We start from the raw sequence: 13,021 nt of genomic DNA, 5'->3' as shown, positions 1-13,021 counted from the left end.
TATCTCACATCATATACAAGAATTAAAATGAATTACGGACTTCAATCGAAGAGCTAAAATTCTGAAACCTCTAGAAGAAAACATTGAAGGAGCAACTTTGGGGTAGGCAAAAGTTTCTTAAAGAGGATATAAACAACAATAACCATTAAAAAAAAGAAATGATAAATCAGATGTCATCAAAATGGAAAACTTGTGCTCTGCAAAAGACACCATTAAAAATAAATACGCAAACTACAGAGCTGGAGAAAATATTTTCAATATATATAGCTGACAAGAGTTTTATATCTAAATATAGAAAGATCTCTTAATATTAATAATAAGACCAAGTAACCCATTAAAATTCATGCAAAAGATCTGAACAGGCACTTCACCAAAGTAGATATGTGAATGATCAATAACCATATAAAAAGATGCTCAACTTCATTAGTCATTAGGCAAATGCAAATTAAAAACCACAATGAGCTGCAACTACACACATACTAAAATATCCAAAATTAATGGAGGTTCTACATAGCATGTGTTGGCGAGGATGTGCAGAAAATAGAATTCTTCTCCATTAATACTGGGGAGTGTAAAATCGTACAACCAATTTAAAAAATAGTCTGGTAGGGTTTTTTTAATTTTAATAAATAAAAATACGCTTAGTACTTTTTTTAGAATGGCTTAGTACCCAGTGATTCTAATCCTAGATTTTTAACCTATAAGAAATTAAAACATATGGCCAAATAAAGACTTCTGGGGGTTGGAGCCAAGATGGCCGAATAGGAACTGCTCCAGTCTACAGCTCCCAGCCTGAGCGATGCAGAAGACGAATGATTTATGCATTTCCAACTGAGGTACCAGGTTCATCTCACTGGGGATTGTCAGAGAGTGGGTGCAGGACAGTGGGTGCAGCGCACCGAACGTGAGCTGAAGCAGGGCGAGGCATCACCTCACCCAGGAAGTGCAAGGGGTCAGGGAATTCCCTTTCCTAGCCAAGGAAAGGGGTGACAGACAGCACCTGGCAAATCAGGTCACTCCCACCTTAATACTGCGCTTTTCCAATGGTCTTAGCAAACGGCACACCAGGAGATTGTATCCCGCGCCTGGCTCAGAGGGTCCTACACCTATGGAGCCTCGCTCATTGCTAGCACAGCAGTCTGAGATCAAACTGCAAGGCAGCAGTGAGGCTGGGGGAGGGGCGCCCGCCATTGCTGAGGCTTGAGTAGGTAAACAAAGTGGCTGGGAAGCTCGAACTGGGTGGAGCCCACTGCAGCTCAAGGAGGCCTGCCTGCCTCTGTAGACTCCACCTTTGGGGGCAGGGCATAGCCAAACAAAAGGCAGCAGAAACGTCTGCAGACTTAAATGTCCCTGTTTGACAGCTTTGAAGACAGTAGTGGTTCTCCCAGCACAGAGCTTGAGATCTGAGAACAGACAGACTGCCTCCTCAAGTGGGTCCCTGACCCCTGAGTAGCCTAACTGAGAGGCACCCCCTAGTAGGGGCAGACTGACACCTCACACGGCCAGGTACTCCTCTGAGACAAAACTTCCAGAGGAACGATCAGGCAGCAACATTTGCTGTTCACCAGTATCCACTGTTCTGCAGCCTCCACTGCTGATACCCAGGAAAACAGGGTCTGGAGTGGACCTCCAGCAAACTCCAACTGACTTGCAGCTGAGGGTCCTGACTGTTAGAAGGAAAACTAACAAACAGAAAGGACATCCACAACAAAACCCCATCTGTATGTCACCATCATCAAAGACCAAAGGTAGATAGAACCACAAAGATGGGGAAAAACAGAGCAGAAAAACTGAAAATTCTAAAAATCAGAGTGCCTCTCCTCCTCCAAAGGAATGCAACTCCTCACCAGCAACAGAACAAAGCTGGATGGAGAATGACTTTGACAAGTTGAGAGAAGAAGGCTTCAGACAATCAAACTACTCCAACCTAAAGGAGCAAGTTCGAACCCACGGCAAAGAAGTTAAAAACCTTGAAAAAAGATTAGATGAATGGCTAACTACAATAACCAATGCAGAGAAGTCCTTAAAGGACCTGATGGAGCTGAAAACCATGGCACGAGAACTATGTGATGAATGCACAAGCCTCAGTAGCTGATTCGATCAACTGGAAGAAAGAGTATCAGTGATGGAAGATCAAATGAATGAAATCAAGTGAGAAGAGAAGTTTAGAGAAAAAAGAATGAAAAGAAACGAACAAAGCCTCCAAGAAATATGGGACTATGTGAAAAGACCAAATCTATGTCTGATTGGTGTACCTGAAAGTAATGGGGAGAATGGAACCAAGTTGGAAAACACTCTACAGGATATTATCCAGGAGAACTTCCCCAACCTAGCAAGGCAGGCCAACATTCAAATTCAGGAAATACAGAGAATGCCACAAAGATACTCCTTGAGAAGAGCAACTCCAAGACACATAATTGTCAGATTCACCAAAGTTGAAATGAAGGAAAAAAATGTTAAGGGCAGCCAGAGAGAAAGGTCGGGTTACCCACAAAGGGAAGCCCACCACACTAATAGCTGATCTCTCGGCAGAAACTCTACAAGCCAGAAGAGAGTGGGGGCCAATATTCAACATTCTTACAGAAAATAATTTTCAACCCAGAATTTCATATCCAGCGAAACTAAGCTTCATAAGTGAAGGAGAAATAAAATACTTTACAGACAAGCAAATGCTGAGAAATTTTGTCACCACCAGGCCTGCCCTACATGAGCTCCTGAGGGAAGCACTAAACATGGAAAGGAACAGCCGGTACCAGCCACTGCAAAAACATGCCAAATTGTAAAGACCATCAAGGCTAGGAAGAAACTGCATCAACTAATGAGCAAAACAACCAGCTAACATCCTAATGATAGGATCAAATTCACACATAACAATATTAACCTTAAAAGTAAATGGGCTAAATACTCCAATTAAAAGACACAGACTGGCAAATTGGATAAAGAGTCAAGACCCATCAGTGTGCTGTATTCAGGAAACCCATCTCACATGCAGAGACACACATAGGCTCAAAATAAAGGGATGGAGGAAGATCTACAAAGCAAATGGAAAACAAAAAAAGGCAAGGTTTTCAATCCAAGTTTCTGATAAAACAGACTTTAAACCAGCAAAGATCAAAAGAGACAAAGAAGGCCATTACATAGTGGTAAAGGGATCAATTCAACAAGAAGAGCTAACTATCCTAAATATATATGCACCCAATACAGGAGCACCCACATTCATAAAGCAAGTCCTTAGAGACCTACAAAGAGACTTACACTCCCACACAGTAATAATGGGAGACTTTAACACCCCACTGTCAACATTAGACAGATCAACGAGACAGAAAGTTAACAAGAATATCCAGGAATTGAACTCAGCTCTGCACCAAGCAGACCTAATAGACATCTACAGAACTCTCCACCCCAAAACAACAGAATATACATTCTTTTCAGCACCACACCACACCTATTCCAAAATTGATCACATAGTTGGAAGTAAAGCACTCCTTAGCAAATGTAAAAGAACAGAAATTACAACAAACTGTCTCTCAGACCACAGTGCAATCAAACTAGAACTCAGGATTAAGAAACTCACTCAAAACCACTCAACTACATGGAAACTGAACAACCTGCTCCTGAATGAATGCTGGGTACATAACTAAATGAAGGCAGAAATAAAGATGTTCTTTAAAACCAATGAGAACAAAGACACAACATACCAGAATCTCTGGGACACATTTAAAGCAGTGTATACAGGGAAATTTATAGCACTAAATGCCCTCAAGAGAAAGGAGGAAAGATCTAAAATTGACACCCTAACATCACAATTAAAAGAACTAGAGAAGCAAGAGCAAACACATTCAAAAGCTAGCAGAAGGCAAGAAATAACTAAGATCAGAACAGAACTAAAGGAGGTAGAGACACAAAAAACCCTTCAAAAAATCAGTGAATCCAGGAGCTGGGTTTTTGAAGCTCAACAAAATTGATAGACCACTAGAGCAAGACTAATAAAGAAGAAAAGACAGAACAATCAAATAGAGGCAATAAAAAATGATAAAGGGGATATCACCACCAATCCCACAGAAATACAAACTACCATCAGAGAATACTATAAACACCTCTATGCAAATAAACTAGAAAATCTAGAAGAAATGGATAAATTCCTCTACACGTACACCCTCCCAAGACTAAACCAGGAAGAAGTTGAATCCCTGAATAGACCAATAACAGGCTCTGAAATTGAGGCAATAATTAATAGCCTACCAACCAAAAAAAGTCCAGGACCAGACAGATTCACAGCTGAATTCTACCAGAGGTACAAGGTACAAGGAGGAGCTGCTACCATTCCTTCTGAAACTATTCCAATCAATAGAAAAAGAGGAAATCCTCCCTAACTCATTTTATGAGGCTAGCATCATCCTGATACCAAAGCCTGGCAGAGACACAACAAAAAAAGAGAATTTTAGACCAATATCCCTGATGCACATCGATGCAAAAATCCTCAGTAAAATACTGGCAAACCGAATCCAACAGCACATCAAAAAGCTTATCCACTATGATCAAGTGGGCTTCATCCCTGGGATGCAAGGCTGGTTTAACATGCACAAATCAATAAATGTAATCCAGCATATAAACAGAACCAAAGACAAAAACCACATGATTATCTCAATAGATGCAGAAAAGGCCTTTGACAAAATTCAACAGCCCTTCATGCTAAAAACTCTCAATAAATTAGGTACTGATGGGATGTATCTCAAAATAATAAGAGCTATTTATGACAAACCCACAGCCAATATCATACTGAATGGGCAAAAACTGGAAGCATTCCCTTTGAAAACTGGCACAAGACAGGGATGCCCTCTCTCACCACTCCTATTCAACATAGTGTTGGAAGTTCTGGCCAGGAAATAAGGCAGGAGAAAGAAAGAAATAAAGGGTATTCAATTAGGAAAAAAGGAAGTCAAATTGTCCCTGTTTGCAGATGACATGATTGCAGATGACATCTAGAAAACCCCATCGTATCAGCCCAAAATCTCCTTAAGCTGATAAGCAACTTCAGCAAAATCTCAGGATACAAAATCAATGTGCAAATATCACAAGCATTCTTACACACCAATAACAGACAAACAGAGACCTAAATCTTGAGTGAACTCTCATCCACAATTTCTTCAAAAAGAATAACATACCTAGGAATCCAACTTACAAGGGATGTGAAGGACCTCTTCAAGGAGAACTACAAACCACTGAACAATGAAATAAAAGAGGATACAAACAAATGGAAGAACATTCCATGCTCATGGGTAGGAAGAATCAATATCGTGAAAATGGCCATACTGCCAAAGATAATTTATAGATTCAACGCCATCCCCATCAAGCTACCAATGACTTTCTTCACAGAATTGGAAAAAATTACTTTAAAGTTCATATGCAACCAAAAAAGAGCTTGCATTGCCAAGTCAATCCTAAGCCAAAAGAACAAAGCTGGAGGCATTATGCTACCTGACTTCAGACTATACTACAAGGCTACAGTAAGCAAAACAGCATGGTCCTGGTACCAAAACAGAGATATAGACCAATGGAACAGAACAGAGACCTCAGAAATAATGACACATATCTACAACTATCTGATCTTTGACAAACCTGACAAAAACAAGAAATGGGGAAAAGATTCCCTATTTAATAAATGGTGCTGGGAAAACTGGCTAGCCATATGCAGAAAGCTGAGACTGGATCCCTTCCTTACACCTTACACAAAAATTAATTCAAGATGGATTAAAGACTTAAATGTTAGACCTAAAACCATAAAAACCCTAGAAGAAAACCTAGGCAATGCCATTCAGGACATAGGCATGGGCAAGGACTTCATGTCGAAAACACCAAAAGCAATGGCAACAGAAGCCAAAATTGACAAATGGGATCTAATTAAACTAAAGAGCTTCTGCACAGCAAAAGAAACTACCATCAGAGTGAACAGGAAACCTACAGAATGGGAGAAAATGTTTGCAATCTACTCATCTGACAAAGGGCTAATATCCAGAATCTACAAGAACTCAAACAAATTTACAAGAAAAAAACAACCCCATCAAAAAATGGGCGAAGGATATGAACAGACACTTCTCAAAAGAAGACATTTATGCAGCCAAAAGACACATGAAAAAATGCTCATCATCACTGGCCATCAGAGAAATGCAAATCAAAACCACAATGAGATACCATCTCACACCAGTTAGAATGGTGATAATTAAAAACTCAGGAAACAACAGGTGCTGGAGAGGATGTGGAGAAATAGGAACACTTTTACACTGTTGCTGTGACTGTAAACCAGTTCAACCATTGTGGAAGTCAATGTGGCAATTCCTCAGGGATCTAGAACCAGAAATACCATTTGACCCAGCAATCCCATTACTGGGTATACACCCAAAGGATTACAAATCATGCTGCTATAAAGACACATGCACACGTATGTTTATTGTGGCACTATTCACAATAGCAAAGACTTGGAACCAACCCAAATGTCCAACAATGATAGACTGGATTAAGAAAATGTGGCGCATATACACCATGGAATACTATGCAGCCATAAAAAAGGATGAGTTCATGTCCTTTGTAGGGACATGGGTGAAGCTGGAAACCATCATTCTCAGCAAACTATCACAAGGACAGAAAATCAAACACTGCATGTTCTCACTCATAGGTGGGAATTGAACAATAAGAACACATGGACACTGGAAGAGGAACATCACACCCCGGGGTCTGTTGTGGGGTGGCAGGAGCGGGGAGGGATAGCATTAGGAGATATACTTAATGTTAAATGAGAGTTAATGGGTGCAGCACACCAACATGGTACATGTATACATATGTAACAAACCTGCACGTTGTGCACATGTACCCTAAAACTTAAAGTATATATATAAAAAAAAGTGACCAAACAAAAAAAAGAAAATGTGGCACATGAATACCAGAATATACTATTTGGTAGTACTTCTCAGCAGTAAAAAGTAATAGACTCCACATGCAAATAAAACTACCAAAAAACAAATATAAAGGAGGAATCTCAACATAGATCTTACACCTTTCACAAAAGTTAACTCAAAGTGGATCATAGATATAGAAACAAAACACAGAACTATAAAACTCCTAGAAAATAATACAGGAGCAAATCTAGGTGACCTTGGGTTTGGTGATGACTTTTTAGATACAATATCAAAGGCACAATCCACAAAAGAAGTAATTGATAACTTAGACTTTACTAAAGTTAAACATCTGTTTTGTTAAAGATACTATCAAGAGAATGAAAAGACAAGCCACAAACTGGGAAAATAATCTTTGCAAAATACACAACTGATGGACTGGTATCTAAAATACACTAAGAACTCCTAAAACTCAATGATACCAACCAACCAAATTTAAAAATGAGCAAAAGATCTGAACAGATACCTCACTAAAGAAGATATACAGATGCCATAAAAGCACATTAGAAGATTTTCAACATTGTATTTCTTTAGAGAATTAACTTATAATTCTCTATGTATTTATGTATATTGTATGTATATCACTGTGTAGGTAGTTTGTATGTCTATAATTTAGTATGTATATGTATATATACATGTATGTACATGTATATATATCATTTTTGTATATTGATCTTATATTTCCTGACCTTGCTAAATTTACTTAGTAGTAGCTGTTTTTTAAAACATGTACGTATGTAGGTGTGCAGTGAGATACCACTACATACCTATTAGAAAGGCGGAGATCCAAAACACTGACAATATCAATGCTCACAAAGATGTGCAGCAACAGGAACTCTCATTAATTGCTAGTGGGAATGCAAAATGGTACAGCCACTTTGAAAAACAGTTTGGCAGTTTCTTATGAAACTGAACATTCTATTAACATATCATCTAGCAATTGCACCCCTAGGTATTTACCCAAATGAGCTGAAAACTTATATCCACACAAAAAATGTGCATACTGATGTTAACAGCAGCTTTATTTATAATTGCCCAAACTTGGAAGCAATCAAGATGTCCTTCAAGGGATTAATGGATAAGTAAACTGGTATAGGTATACAATAGAATATTATTCAGCACTAAAAGGAAATAAGCTATCATGCTTATGGAGACATGAGGTATCATGACATGGAGACACCGACACCTTAAATGCATATTGCTAAGTGAAAGAAGCCAATCTGAAAAGGGTAGCCTTTTAAATACTAAGTGATTCCAATGACATTCTGGAAAAGGCAAAACTATGGATACAGTAAAAATACTGATCATTAGTGGCTAAGGGCTCAGGGGAGGAAGGGATGAACAGGTGTAACTATTGTGATGGCAGTGAAACTATCGTGTAGGATATTATGACGGTGGATATATGCCATTATATATTTGCCAAAACCCATGAAATGTACAACACAATCAGCGAACCTTAATGTAAACTATGGACTTTAGTTAACAATACTGTATCAATATTGGCTCATCAATTATAACATTAGTGTAACACACTAATGCAAGATATTAATGATAAGGGAAGCTGTCAGGGAAGGGATGAGGGAGTATTTGGGAACTTTCTGTACTTTCTGTTCAATTTTTCTGTAAACGTAAAACTTGTCTAAAAGTAAAGACTCTTTTTTTAAATTATAGTACTGATAATTAAAATTTGAAAATGAATTCGAGTAATAGTAGCAACAAGAATGTGAAATCAAGCAAATATTTGAGGAAGTAAATCTCTGTAAGAAACCAAAGGAATGAACTATTGACATCTGCAACAATATGGATCTATTTCAAAAATATGATGCTGAGTGAAAGAAGCCAGACACAAATGAGTACAAGCTCTGTGATCCTATTTATTCAAAGCCCTAGTATAGGCAAAACTCATCTCCAGTGACAGAAACCAGATCAGTGGCAGAGAGCTGGGAAAGGGTTTTTTTCAGAGGAGCATGAGTGAGTCCATCATTCGTCCCTTTTCGGGGTGATGGAGGCATTATATATCTTGATTGAGATGTTGGTAATATGAATTATGACATTTGTCAAAATTCATCTAACTGTGCATTTTATTGAATGTAAGTCACACCTCGATACATTTGATTTAAAAAAAACAGAGAAAAAACAGAGATGCTGCAACCAGAGAGAGAGAAAAAGGGAAGGAGAGACAGAGGAAGGACAGGAAGGAGGGAGGAAGGGAGAGAGAAGAGGAAGAGGCAGAGAAAGAGGATGAGCTATATTGTAATAAAACATTAGCAAAAATAATTACTTCAGGAAATGGATTTGCAGGTGATTTTTATTTTCTTCTGAAGACTTTTCTACATTTCCATTTTAACACTGAATGTGTATTCCTTTTGTGAGAACAATGTTACATTAAAAAACAATAAGCATACCATTATAAAAAGAAAGGAAGGGAAAGAGAGGGACATGGGTGAGGAATCCTCGTTCATTTTGGCAGTTTAGCCAGATAGTATTCAGGGCAGTTGGTATTTGTGTTGGCTCTTACGGAATCAACAGAATTTCAAAGGATTTCACCAAGCCTCGACAAAAGGAGAGATCATTTCCCGCAGAAGGAACAACTGCAGAAGAGCATGTGGAGGATGCACTGGTAATACATAGAAATGAGCTTTCTTGAGATAGGAGATTGAAATTGTAAGATGGAAAGGATGAAGCTTCTTTGTCACCAGATTCTTGACTGAAGCAGAGAGAAAGGTTCCATTCACATCAGGCATTGGAGGAGCCATTCGAACTTTTAAGAGATCCACTAAAATGGGAATGGCAGTCCCGTCTGTGCAAGAGCACCATCTGAAGCTTCCTCTCCACAAGAACTGTGATATCCATGAGTTCTGATGCCTCAATGCCCATCATCAAAGAATGATGCTAATAACCCTTAGTGAGAACCATGGCTCCAGAAGCAGTCTCTGTTAGGTTTGGGTCTTACTGGTGATTTTCCACCATCTGTTACCAGAAGTTCGTTTCTTACCGCACGGCTTTTATGTATTCATTTGTAATAAACCCAGAAATTCAAAAATCAGCAAGCTGTTTCATGGCTCTTTGGAGACCACTGTTTTGCAAAAGTGTTCTAAAATAAACCAAATACCATTTTTTTATTGTGTTGTAATTATGTGTGCACATACAAATTTTCTTTCAGTCTTTCTCTTAAATATAAACTTTCAAAACTATACCTCGAACACAGGATTACTAATTTTTGGCCCTCTTCGGTTTTGTTCAGTTACACATTTTCTTAATAACATATATTTTTAATTCTCTTCACTGAATGTCTAGGTTCCTCATTTGCTGCATCAAAACGTTCATTTATTATATAAACTTGATTTCTAAAACACTGAATATTGGGGCTACATGGCAACGCCTCGGTTCTCAGCAACCTTTGTGTAGAACCCACATCTGCCTTATAGAATTCCTCAATGTTCATCTCTGTTTTAATCTTGAGGATTTCAATATCTCTTTAATACTGTGTAGAGAAAACCTCCTGCTACGTCATACCCTAATGCCTCTCAGACTGTGATGCTCCCTGAAGCCTTGGCAACAGTAGACCCTGGGGTTCCGAAAATTTGGAGGGGCGCCTTAGGTTTTGCATTCCTAATAAAATCCGTGGTGATGCTCCTTCCTGCTGCCTCTTTGTAAAGCACATTTTGAATAACAAGGCTTACCAGGAGCTTCTTGCACACCAGGCTTTGATTTTTCCCCCCACATATACCTTTGGGACATGGCAGTCTCCTCCTTTCAGACACATTTTATTCCCTTGATCTTCACTAAGTTATTCTTCAGGCTCAACTGATCTAAATTATATTTCTAATTCCCACTGCTAATCTTGTATTCTTAGAATTTGTTGGCATCTTCTCCAGCTTTAATATTCGTTCATTTTCATATTCTGAGTTCAGTATGCTTACCTACAGCAACTTCTTTCTCTGTCTTAGACCTTTCGAGTCCACATTCACTAATCTCTTTCAAGTTGAGTATTTTCCTGAGTTGTTGATCATAATTCTAGAAAAGAACATTGAAAAACTTCCTCTTTTCCATATTACTGATATATAGATAGACATTTAGATACAGAGATATGTATAACAGATACATGAAGAAACGTGTGCATGTGTGCACACACACACATAAACACACAATTACATAGATGCCTTAGAAAACACCACTGTCAACCCTTTACAAGGCAAACACAGTGGATATAGTCCAGCTACACTGAACTCAAAATTCAATTCCATAAGACAGTAGAAAAACAAAAAATAGTAAACATGTATATTATATCTAAATACTTTAAATATTTAAATCATATCATGAATTGGGTTCTGCTCCACAAAGAAAATTTTCCAGATAGCCCATTGTTTTCTTGTGCTCTCAACCTTCTCTAGTCTCATTTGTCAGTTTTATGTTGCCTCATTCTTTCTCCTGAAACTCAGCCTTCAGATTTTCTATGTCCTCATTCTGTGGCACTGTGTTCTCCATTTCGATAATTTACTTCAGGCCATCCTTAGATGCTCTAATACTTCCCTTGATATTAATAGGACTTTGTCTCCATGAAACTGTTGGAGTAACTTTCCACACATATTCTTAACATTTGGCTCATTTATCCCTTCCTTCTTCACCTCCATTCTTATAATGCTGCAATTATCAAAATTTTATAGACCTTGGAGCTCAAGAATGCTAGACATTTATCACAGGCTTGAAATTCACAATCCATCTCTTTGGCTAGTCACAATCTTTTTTCTCTGTATGAATGACATATCAAGTGCAACACATCTATTTATTTCTTATTTTCCTCATAGTCTACTAATTTTTAGTATAGCAAACAGTCTCTTATGAGGGTGTCTACTGTCAATGAACACAGCCAAGAGTTCTATGAATGCTCCTATGCTCCTCTGCTGTTCACCTCTCCTCCCCAGCCACCAATGTGAAAGAACAGATAAAAATAGTGTACATGGTGGCCAGGCATGGTGGCTCACACCTGTAATCCCAGCACCTTGGGAGGTCAAGGCATGTGGATCACCTGAGGTCAGGAGTTCGAGACCTGCCTGGCCAACATAGTGAAACCCTGTCTCTACTAAAAAAAAAACAAATACTAAAAATTAGCTGGGCATGGTGGTGGGTGCCTGTAATCCCAGCTACTCAGGAGACCGAGGCAGGACAATCGCTTGAGCCCAGGAGGCAGAGGTTTCAGTGAGCTGAGATCACACCATTGCACTCCAGTATGGAAAACAAGAGCAAAACTCTGTCTCAAAAAAAAAAAAAAAAAAGAAAAGAGATAGAATACAACATCATATACTATTACTATGGTATTGCAAACTAATAACAATGCCATGTATCTGAAAAATTTGCAAAGCAACCTACATGGTTTACTACGTGTCTTAGTCCAGGCTGCGATAACAGACTACCCTAGACTAAGTGGCTTAAGCAAAACATATTTATGTCTCACAGTTCTGGGGGCTGGGAAGTCCAAGAACAAGGCACCAGTAGATCCGGTGCCTGAGGAAGGCACACATCCTGGTTTGCAGACATCTGTTGTCTCCGTGTATTCTCATGCAGCTGAGAGAGAAAATCACCCCTCTCATGTTTCTTCTTATAAGAGCATTAATCCTATTCATGAGAGTGCCACCCTCATGACCTAATCACCTCCTGAAGGCTCTACTTCCTAAAACCATCACATGGGAGGTAGGATTTCAATATATGAATTTGGGAGGGGGAACCACAAACATTCAGTCCATAACACTATGTTTTGAATACACAGCAAAAGAAAAAAGCAAGAAACCAACCTGACCTATATCCATTTCTGCTAAGGCTCACTAGAAAAGAAATATCTTAATTCTTACTATAATAGTTTAGGATATCTCGCAAAGCCATAAAAGTTAGCAATTTTCATATATTCTATTCAGAATGTCTTACTTGCCAATTACCCTTCCTGTCATACACATAGGGACCTTGGTCACACACCACAATCTTCCCAAAATGAGAGGAAAGGGCAACCTGTGGGCTTGACTATTAAAAAGAAAAAACTGGGAAACCCCACAAGATGAAGGGGTTGGCCCACAAGG

General features: G+C 38.7%; 1 protein-coding gene across 1 annotated transcript in view; it reads right to left on the bottom strand.

The window, feature by feature from the left end:
• Positions 1 to 13,021, bottom strand: part of PLD5 (phospholipase D family member 5) — a 444,561-nt gene that overhangs the window by 400,060 nt on the left and 31,480 nt on the right. The gene's annotated exons all lie outside the window — the stretch shown is intronic.

This window comes from Gorilla gorilla, chromosome 1, assembly GCF_029281585.2.
Source record: "Gorilla gorilla gorilla isolate KB3781 chromosome 1, NHGRI_mGorGor1-v2.1_pri, whole genome shotgun sequence".
Classification (NCBI taxonomy): Eukaryota; Metazoa; Chordata; class Mammalia; order Primates; family Hominidae; genus Gorilla; species Gorilla gorilla.
Note: the sequence above shows the minus strand (reverse complement) of the source record. Positions and strands in the feature narration are given on the sequence as shown.